General features: G+C 37.4%; 1 long non-coding RNA gene across 1 annotated transcript; it reads left to right on the top strand.

Annotated features, from left to right (window-relative positions):
• The first annotated feature begins 1,083 nt into the window (after positions 1-1,083).
• LOC137851868 (uncharacterized) lies at positions 1,084-5,596 on the top strand. The gene is made up of 3 exons (XR_011093554.1): positions 1,084-1,490; positions 3,010-3,068; positions 5,460-5,596. It is a non-coding gene; the product is annotated as an uncharacterized lncRNA (long non-coding RNA).
• Positions 5,597-11,635: the final 6,039 nt, after the last annotated feature.

Genomic DNA, 11,635 nt, shown 5'->3' with positions numbered 1-11,635 from the left:
CTTATTCAGAGTGAAAGCTGACCTGATTTATTTTAGTTTAATCCTCTTTCAGATTGAATTGAGAAGACTTCAGCTGAGCCCACTTCGTTTGAGAACAAGTGATGGAGGTTGCATGCAACAACAAAATCTGTCATAGGGTCCAATCTAAAATCTATCTGAGATGGTTCTTAACTGAAATGGTGAGATGGTTCTTAACAGTCCATGAAGAGACACAGAAGAATTTGTGCCAATTACACCAGAGGTCTGGGCTCCCATGGTAGCAATCAGACTCAAGCAGAAGTGTTTGTCCATTGGAGGAAACATATGATGATCACTTGGAAAAGGATGGAGTATCTTGGTTATCTGGATTACCTCCAGAGATGGTGAGGAAAGGGTCACACAGTAGGTTTCTGTGGAGTCATTAACCCACTTGGAAAACTCATTTGAATTATTATATATATATATATATATATATATATATATATATATATGTATATATATTTAATTTCCCTGTGTTGATTTATTTATTTATTTATTTTAATAAAAGGTACCTGATGTAAATGGGATTAATTGTTAGGGAAGTTTTCAGCAGAATTAAACTTCCAAAATGATAAAGCCACCACAGAAACACTGAAATTTTGCAGGTTGCTTCCATAACAGATAATCCAATTCAAGAAAATCCACATGAACTTTTCATGAATCTACTGTTTCCCAATTTTAAACCCACAAAGTATAAAATCAGTGCAGGGGCACTAAAATCTAGGTCATTTATTCGGGTATTTATAAATAATTTACCTGAAGTAATAATGACTTATAGATGGCTTAATACATATTTGGCCAATTGTTCCTGATTCAAGCTGTCTGCTTATAACCATGGAGAATAATTGAATATACTTGTTACTCATGTGTTTATAATATTTCCATTGTTATAACTGGGTCACTAGAGTGCTCAGATGAAATAATGTTTTAAAAATAAGATATATTCAAATTGGTAAAAGGGAAATCTTGTTGGCCAATTCCTTCTGGTATCTGTTTTGAGTAACTATTGCCCTTGAATTTGTTTAATTTATTTTCAACATGCTTTTCTTGCCTGGCCCCATTTCCTCATACAACAACAACACCCACTTTCTGTCTGCTGGGTTAGCAAGCAAGATGGCCTGGTTCCTGATCTTCTTCTAATTTTATTGAAAAAGCTCTTCCTCGTTTGGTTTATCAGTTACCTTCATGATTTTATAAACATTAATCTCATCCTCCACCTCCCCAGCTTTCTTTGCTCTGGACGGGTGGGTCTCTGGACTCTTTTCAGTCTCTCCTTTAAAGACAGCTGTGCCACACTCTTGATTAGCTTAATTAATTTTATCTGGACCTTATCTTACCTCCACTGAGGCTTTCCTGAGAAGCAGAGACCAGAACTGCACATCTTACTCAACATGTGGGTGCGCTGAAGTTTTGTGTAACAAAAGAATGACTCCCTTGAGGACATCTTTTTTTCAAAACCATTTCTGATAAAGGTAAAAAAAAAAGTTGCTGTAACGCTCTGGGACAGTGGTTTCAGAGAACTTCCAATGAGGACTCCAGGATATAATTCCTGAGTGTTAACTGATAGCTTTGAGTACAGAAGCATGCATGTATGATATGGATTATTTTTTTTTTCCCTGGGTATGTAACATTTACTTGCACCTTTCTGATTTACTGCCACCTTTCTGACGATTCTTGCAGTCCTATGAGGTCCCTCTGGAGATCATCACCATGGCATTTCATCCCTATCTTCTGTACCCTGCAAAGTGACCAGTCAGCCCTTTTTTTTTCCTTATAAATAGGTATTAGTCCATGAAATAATATTTTCTTGATTCTTGTGGAATCTTATTTTTTTAATTGATGTGAAAGCTTTTTGGAAGTCAAAACATAGTTTTCACCCTGGGTTTCCAGTAAAGTATTACCCTGGCAGTGAATATTTACCATACCATTTAGTGGTCTTGTTCTTAATTATAGACTCTAGTTGCTTGCTATGGAGTCACACTTACCAGTCTGTAATCCCCAAGACTATCTATAGAGAATCTGCTGCCTATTATAGCATTGTTTTTAGAAATAAAATGGATTATTTATTTCTGTCATTGAGAGCAATGGGCATTTGTAATGAGAGGTTATACTCCTTATGTATTCCAGATATACTCCTTATATACTTCTTATGGCAGTTCTGTCAAGACTCTAGTCCAGGTGACATTTTGGCATTGAAATGACATATTTAATGCATATGTATCAGAAGGTAATTGGTTATCACAAGTAAGAAAGTAAGACTGACTTTGGTAATGATCTGAATTAATAATTACCGAATATTCTGAATTGGCCAACAAGCTTGAATGCTACAGGTCTGTTTGGCCTTAGCCTGAATACCAGCAGATCAAATCTTTGGTAGACGTTCATAAAACTGTCTGTAAACACACCCAGAGTGAACATTGGATATTCTTTTATTGTTGTTGATATTATTATTATTATTATTATTATTATTATTATTATTTCAGTAAATAGTAACACTAAACAGACATGATTTTTTTAAATTAAAACAAAGTCTTTCCAGAATTAGGTTGATTTGAGCAGGATTTTAAGACAAAAATTGTTAAACATTAATGTGGGAATAATTTTTTAAATGTCAATTCATTTTCCTTTGACATTTTCTAAGTGAAATGTTTCATTTTGGAAATACCAAACTCCTTTATTTTGACATTTTCTAAATTAAACCTTTTCACCCTTAATTTCAAAATAACTTTTTTTTTTTTTTCTTTTTAATTGACCTCCCTATAAAATAAATGGTCCAACTTTTCTTAATTTAAGTAACATGAAGATAATCAGCACTTCACTCTGAGTCAAAGGAATACTTTAGAACTACCTGGTGTGCTGTTTTACCATTTTACCTTTTTCCTTTTTTCATTCTTTTAAATATTTTATTTTATTTTTTATTTTATTCTTCATGGAAGGTAACAGTAGTGATAGAGGAAGCAATATTTTTGCCACACAATTTTTTTGTTTCAGTTCTCAGGTGCATTCATTTGTCCATTTATACCTGCAATATACAGTTAGAAGAGTGTAAGGTAAGTGCCTCTGGAAACCTCAAGGAACATAAGATGACATAACACTGCTGAGATTGCCAGGAGAAGAATGACAGACAAAAGCCTAATTAAAGGGTTCTTATGGCTCCAAATGTCAATACATCACTTAGCACAGAACTGGGGATGACTGGAGGAGCTGTGAGGATATTCACCTACACCCTTCCCTGGACCCCTCTCAGTGCGGATGTACTGCTGACAGCTGAAGTAGTTCTCATTATGAAGCCAGCTCGCCCTCGTAATTTTCTCTTTCCGTCTCATTCATATGATAATGCCACACAAGAGAAACTGTGGGTTTAATTAGCTCTTGAGGTACCCAGGTAGTAATAACCACTCCTGTTGCATCATCTCTCTGACGCTGTTTCCTCTTCCTCTGTTCCTATCACAGCTGACTGCAGAGTGGGCTACCTACTAATTGGGAGTGTCTCTCTCATTATCTTTTAACAATCACATGCCTCCTACTCCCACCTGACTCACTTTCAAAGGCAGCCTGCATCTATGACAGCACTCTGCTTCCACGGGGTTGGACTCTGATATCAAAACTTCTCCACCATTGTCGTGAGTCAGAGAAAAGGAAGAGCTGGGAGAAGAAGGGACTGAATTTCTTTCCTTCACTTTCATTTAAGGGACAAAACATCAAAGGAATAGCTGAAAGACACAATTACAGAAATGCATTAGTCATCTAGGGGTGTTTTGTTTAGGTGTTTTGCTAGAAAGCACGAGTTTTTGAAGTCGAAGCTACCTCTAGGCATTTCTTCCTGCAATGCCTCCAAAAGGAGATCAACAATTGCAAAAAGACCAGGGCTGGGTTTGTATCACCTAATTTTAGATCTCTGTATTTCTGCATCTCAGCAAGTCACTCTGGGCTCCCAATATTAATAATCTCTGTGGGATAAGCCTGCAGAGCACTGGACATTGATAGAACACACCCAAAAAAAGATGCAGAGTGGTGATTGTGCTCAGATTTCACAGGTCACATTGCCTCGCTCACCAGAGGTTGAGAAAGGAGGCTCCAGTGACATTTTCACGTGGAAATACCTTCATCAGAAACACACACACCGAATCAGATGAACTCACCTTTGGTTTCATGAAGAAAACTGTCTCAGGTCTTAGAATAAACACAGATGCTCTGATATCAAGTCAGGGTTGAGAAGGTATAACCTATCTCACACCTCTCTCTTTTATCTTTTTTTTTTTTTTTTTTTCAAGTCACATATTCTACTGAAAGCAGAATTTTAGGAATTCTCCATCCTGACAAATTAAGTTGAAATTGTCTGCTGGCTGTATGAATTATTAAGGAAGAGCACATGAACATAGAAGAAAGAAAAAATAGAATACGATAAAGTAAACACTGCGTGATCATGCATTGTTTAAGTGTAGTCGCCTTTAGGACTTCAGGCAAGAAAAAGCAAACAGAATAAGACATTTTCTAAAGAATCTGATTGAAATATTTTAGCTTCTTTAAAAGGGAAAAAAGTAAGAATATTTATTTCATAGCCATGATATTAATTTTGACTTAAATTTTTAATCATTCCTTGTCCTTCCCTTAAAATAAATAAATAAATAAATAAATAAATGTGAAAGCAGTAGCATTGCTAAAATGTAATAAAATCCACTTTCATTCCACTCTCTTTTCTTGAATTTCCATTGCAAAAAACAGGTGGCATGAAGTTAAAAAGTGAGAAAACCTTTCCAAAGTAAGCGAAAACGTACAGCTTTTTAAAAGTAAAATAAGCTGCAAAAGTCTTCATTACATTGCTAGTGGAAATGCTTTTTCATAACAAAATGGAAAATGTCACTGAAATGAGTGTGATTTATCTAAATGTTTACATTTTGAAGCAACTCTTTTCAATAATATAAAAAAGATCTATTTCAGTGTTTTCTGCTAGCTAGAGTAGTAATAAGACTAAACCCTCTTGAAATCCAAGAGTGGGAGTGGGACAGTCTGCTTCAGAGAAGATCTTACATGCTGAACATGCTGAAGGAGGAATTGAGAGGCATTCCTCAAATTATACCATCTGCAAAATGTGCTTGCTCGTTATACTTTGCTGACAAAATAAGGCTTATTATGAATCCAGAAGATAATATGATATAAAAAACATGTCCTTTTTTTTTTTTTTTTTTTGCTTGTGGGAAAATGGAAGGGAAGAGAGCAGCCAAAACCAACAGAGCGTTTTGTTAAATATAAAATAGAAATTTATATCAAAGCACCTTTAGGAAAAAGGAAAAAATCAGTTGGTTATGTCACCTCACTATTGTGTGATACCAAGTTCCTGAACCTGGACTTTAGCAAGCACATTTTCGCAGAGGACATTCTAGCCTAAGATGGTCCAGAAAAAAAATACACTTTGTTTTGTTTTGTTCTTACCCTTTCAGTTTCTTGCTGAGATAGCAATGAAGATGGAATGAAGAGAGCAAAGTATTCAGATTACACAAAGAAGCACCATTTTATAGTAATTAAAAAAAAAAAAATCCAAATTATGCAGCAAGAGAGACATTTAGTAGAGTGGTTCATTCAGCTGAGCAGATAGTTTGTCATTAAATACATCACTAATAATATGTTTTGGTGATCTATATTTTTGCACGCATCATCATTCTGCAAATCTATAGAGGGTCTGAGAAACAAGGCTATTAAATCTCTGTAGTGATAGAGTTGGTTTAAACCACCCAACACACAAGGCATTCCTCACTGAGAAACGAGTGGGTGATTTTAACACGATGCTGAGATGTCATATTTCCTCTCTTAATGAAAGCAGCCCTCAAGATCTCCATCTCTTTATCTGCTCCAGTCAAAAGTGCTGAAAGGAGAAACTCAAATTTTTATTTATATATCTACTTTCCCATTCCAGGGAAACTCTGCCCTGCTCTGTTCTGCTTCAGCATTGCTATTCCAGTGCTAAAGCTGGAAAAAAACAACCACTGGTCTTAATATCTGGCATTTGCAGTTGATGACAGCTTACCCATCAGAGATGTTGGGGTAGAGAGTTTATTAGAGGCCCCAGTCTAGCAATCAGCACGCAGCAGCACTATGCATTCATGACTGTCCGGTTCTCCATTCCCTGCACCTCGGTTATGGATCACATTTTTTTTTTTTTTCTACATTCACCTTCACTTCCAGTAATGAAGAACACACTATTATCCCTTTGGTTACTAGGCAGAGGGAGTAGAGAAATGAATATGTCTCTGTTTGGGGTTGTAAGCCTAAGATATTGCACATCCTGTGTCCCTGGTGAAGGATATCACCTGCCTGTAGCTCAGCTTCAAGGTGATGAGCAAGACACTTGGGTTCAGGATGTTTGCCGGGGTAATGTGCTAGGTCTTGTCCTGGGTTTCAAATATGCTTGATCCATCCAAGCCAACTTGTTATTATCAAGCTTGTCACTTGAACTGGTATCACTGGAAGCCAGTGCTGACTGGGACATCCTTCCCCTGCAGAAGCTAAGCATAGGAAATGCTCAATTCAGGTGTCTCTTAGCTGCACGCAAAAAGAAAATTCTGCTGCTATCCCTGCTCTGCTTTTCTTCTTGGCAGGCAGAGGCACCAAATTCTGGAGTCTTCAGCTCAGACCTCCACAGAATTAGAAATGAGGGGAAAAGGAAGATTTTTTTTTTCTTTCCTTCTTCTCAGCTCTTAGCTGTGTACAAGCTGCTAGAGGAACCCACTTCAAACTGCGGAACCAGATTTGGGAGTCATGTGGCAATGTGCTAGCTAGATCTGCAATTCATTCAGATAAATCCATCTTGGAATGGAAAACTAGACACAAGTGAGGAAAAAGACTTCAACTTTATACTGTTTTTTAGGAAATTTCAGGATGGTTGCTACTTTTCCCACTGACTGTCAGTAGATAACCCTGAGAAAATCATGTAATAATGATGTATATTTCCTGCTTATCATCATTAACACAAGTCTAACACTTTATTTTTATTTTTATTTATTTATTTTTATTTTTTCATATTATTTATCTGCCTCCTCTTCCACGTGTGAAAATGTTTGGACAAACAGACAGTCTTTGGTAATGTATCTAATCATTTAACACCATTTCACTCTTAATTTTCCTTGATGTTTTTTAGATGTTGTTTAATGTTATGATGTTCAGTGAACAGCAGTTTCGAGTCAACTCAAAGGAATATGATGGCCCCTCTGGGTGATGTCTGGGCAGTTATTGGTATGGTTGCATATATCTGCACAAGAACTGTTTATTTTTTGAGGAAACTAGGGTAGAAAAACATCTCTTGAAGTGTCACATAGCCTTTAGCCGTCACGTTAAGGACTTAGGAGACATGAATTTCACTGGAGAATAACTGAGATACTTTAATACCCTCTAAAGTTCATTACTGGGATTTTTTTCATTTACCAGGTTGTAGAAAGAGCTCTTCTATATACTGGTATTGATGGTCAAGATTAGATACAAGCTTAAGAAGAAAGAAAAAAAGAGTGAGTCAAAAGGAACTTGTTCTGGAAATTAAATATCCTATCATCTCTGTAAATGATATCCATTAAATCTCTGGCCAAGATAGTGGGTAAAACAATAAAACTACCCATCTTAACATTCTGGGGGGCTCAGTGCAATCAGAAAATCCATCAGAGGAGCTGCTTTCTCATCTCCTGCTGTCTTTTTGCACATAAAAGCTCATATTTCTTCTGGCTGATGTTACATCATGCCCAGCATCCCTATGTCTGAAGACCAGCAAATTAAACTTTATATTTTTTTTTCCTTTCTCTCTAGATAATACATTGCAGTTTTACTAATTGCTCTTATTGGTTGGGTAGTAGGATTATTATTATTGTTGTTATTGTTATTATTATTATTTTAAAGTTTGTTGGACATGTCTTTTGAAACAATTATTTTCTGGGCTTTTAGAAAGAATTATGTATTTGGTTAATTTCTGTCTCGTTTTTCAGGATGCTGTATTTCCTTCTCACATGGCATTACTGTCTGTCTACAACAGACTAGCTTTCTCATGTGATATTTTTCAGGCAAATTTCTTAGGAAGGCTAAGGAATAGATAAGTAGGAAAGAAAAAAAAAAGGAAAAAAAAAAAAAAAGAAAATAAAAAGATCAGAGCTTGACATGAATAAACATAATTCAGCACCTATACTAGTCGAGAAAAAGAAACTACCAGTACGCCTGCTATCTCAATTGGTATGCAGAAGAAATGTCACACTGTGGCTAAGGAAACTCAGAAAATGTTGCAAAGAGGTTGATTTCACTTGTGCTCTGGAGGTTGCCAACCCTGCTACTGACAGAAACATGTTGTTAGGTTAAAAGGGCTGATCGGCTGATCCAGGGTGGGAACTCCATCCCCTGCCTGGCAATTATGCCTCTCTTGGAAGGCCACTGCTCAAGTAATCAAGCATTCAGTAAATAAGAAAGCAGCTTCCCCAGGCAAATTTCTGGCAGTCCAGATTGAATGCAGTGCATGGCTCCTTTGTCTTTTTAATTGATTACATGTTGTTTTTCCCTACAAGGATGATTCTCCGCTGATACAGAGGGTAGACTGGAGAGTCTTCCCTTTTAGGAAGGAATGAGGAGGACAAGAAAAGGGTATACATTTTATTATTTATTTATGTTTAATAGTGTATTAAACAAAACATTTGAGAGACACTTGAGGTATCTAATGCTCTGAGAAGCTTATGTCATGTCCTCTGAATATGGACAAACAAGCTCACAATAAAATGATCCCACATCCAAATCAACCCCTGGATGCTCAGAAAATTTGAACAAGCTTTCTCTGTCACTAATACCACATTGATACTCATGATCTGCCGTTGCATAGAGATAAAAAGCTAAGTATGGAGTGGTCTTTGTTCTTCTTTCACATGCACTAATGCATTGGGCGCTGACCTTTGGTAGAAATCCACAAGCACAGTTAGACTTAATCACTTCAAAAGAGGTAGTGGTTCAGATTTAATGAGCTGCAGAGTGCTCTGCTTTAGTGGAGTAAACACTATGGTGTAAGTCTTGTTTTGTACCAACTGAGGGCTTGGCTGCTTCATTACTCTGAGATTGATTCTGTCTGCAGAAGAAACCTCACAAGTCAAGATTTGTTCTTTGAAACTCTCTGAACATCTCAGGTCTACCAAGTCAGTGTTCATATGTAACGTATTCTGAGGCTCATTTTTGACCCTCCTACTGACAAGACCATAGGAATACCAGATTTACCATGCTGTTTTGCCTACCACTGCTGTAAGATCAAGCAAGAAATACTACAAGTGTGAAAACAAGCAACACCCAGGTAACCCATGGAGGTGGGCTTCTTTTATTCTGTCAAATTTAGTTGAATTTGGCCAGTGGGTGTTTGGGGCCACCTGTTCGGGGCAGGTGGGAAGAGAGAGAAGGGGTGATGGTGGAGGTAGATTTACAGCAAGATGGTACATCAGGAAGCCAGACTAAAGAGGAAGAGATGAAAGAATTTGAAGGAACATGTCTCTCCATGCTGTGAGATATAAAGCTAACTGCTGGCATTCGGGAAAACACTTTCTGTAGGATACATTATTGTAGAACTATTTCCACTGCAGTCCTTTCACCTTTAGTTCAGAAATCTGGACACAGACAGTAGCGCAAGAAAGATTACATGAGTAACTGGATGGAATAAACTCATTAATTCATGGGCTCCTATTTTGTGCCAACGTTTTGTTTTACTGCCAGACCAGGTGGGATGCAAATTGATGCCAGAGGTGAACGTTTCTGTTTACCAGTCCTTGAAACTGACATGGGATGCTGATAATGAGGACCATCAGTAGATACTGATGAGTATCTCTCAGCTGTCTTCCTCTAAGGAAGAAGAGCAAATTGAGACATGCCATGAACTTTATGCCAGTCTCCAAACACCTATAGCATGGCACAGACTGCTGGGGGAACTAACAGTTTTCTTGCTGATGGTGCATTGCCTCCAATTCCCATAAACTCCAGCTGCATAAGATGATGATATTTTTTCTCTCTGTGCTGTATCTCTCTTCCTCTCGTTTCTGATGTGTTTGTGACCAGATTTAAAGAATCTTGGGTTCTGTCAAAGGACAAATTGCCTCTGATGAATGCTCCCAGGGAGGTAACTCCCAAACTATTGTGTTGACATTTAAGAGAAGAAACCACCTCTCAGCACCCTCCCTGTGGTGCTTCTGTTCCCACTTGAGCATTCCCAGGAATTGATTGATGCAGAAAAATATGCTCTTAGGAAAGATTATCACAAAGGAATGATCAATGTCTGTTGCTGTAGCCCCCAGCCATTTTGAGTAGTGTGAGACAATATGCTTTGCCTGGAGATGCAGAGGCTGAGCAGAAAATTAATTCTGGATATTGTTCTGCACCAAAGGGAATGAATCGTTGTGTAGAAGTTGGAAAAGACTTGTTACCCACTTGGACTCACTTTCAGAGGATTAGATGCCTCACCAGAGCGTTAAAGACAAACTGTCTTCAAAATCTTTCCATTAATACTCTCACCATCTCCCTTGAAAGTTTTCTTCCTGATAGGCATTTAAGATGTTCTCAATACTCCCTGGGTATTGAACTTTGCATGGAGAAAACCAGCCAGTACAGTGATTTTTAAGGAGTCCGGGAGATAAGTTTAGCAGTATCTGTGTGAGGGACTGTGTATTTTTGTGTATATTCCTAGCATTGAATGGAAATTGTGTTGGCTGTTTAGCATTGCGAACATCACCATCAGAGCCATCTCCCTTATGTCCCACATTACAAGAAACTTGCAGTTCTAGTCAGTGCACATATCCTTGGGAAGCAAGCATAAAGGAGAGAAAGGGATAGCTTAATGTGAAAGAGCATTTCCAGTGCCTAGGAAAATAGCTTCAGCTTTACACCAGCCAAGTTCTATTTCTTGCCAGAAGCAATTTGTATAACTCAAAGTCAAGTATCTATTCACTTGAGGTTCACCAGGAACTTCAAATCTAATGATAAGTCATTAATTTACAACTACAATGAGTTGAATTGTTCTGCTGGTACAGGTCATGAACAAAATTTGACTTCACACCTTGGTCAACATAGAGATACCCTTCCTGTTTGCTTTTATAGTCTTACCTTGTATTTATTCAACTGCTCTTCTTTTGACCACACTTAGGGCACCAGAGGCATCAGCTATGCACTTCAAACTAGGTTAAAAAAAATAAATTATTTATTTATTACAGTCAGTGAAGAAACATCATGATTGTCATTAGAATTCCTATCTGGAACGACTAGAAAGCAAGCTGGTCAACATCATGTGTTGACTTAAATTCACTTTGTAATTCATGTCTTGTGTAACATTACCTTTTGAGAAACTTAGATAGTACTCAGAAGACAACGGCAAGTCTGTCAAAATCAGTCCAAAGAAGTTTCTACAGAAAACACTGAGCTCATCCAAAACAGCCATATTGTTACAGTCCTGATTTTGTTCCTTTGACCAATTAGACTGCTGAAAGTCTTTCAGTGAGCAAAATAGGAACAAGTTATTTCAGAATTAAGTACAACAACATGCACTCCAAAGCCTGAACAAAACATTCTAATTCATATCTTGCTATAGCATTCTTGCCAAGTCTTTCCACAGGGTACTGCCATTGCATGA

This window comes from Anas acuta, chromosome 2, assembly GCF_963932015.1.
Source record: "Anas acuta chromosome 2, bAnaAcu1.1, whole genome shotgun sequence".
In the NCBI taxonomy this organism is placed as follows: domain Eukaryota; kingdom Metazoa; phylum Chordata; class Aves; order Anseriformes; family Anatidae; genus Anas; species Anas acuta.
This window is presented reverse-complemented; position numbering and strand designations above follow the sequence as displayed.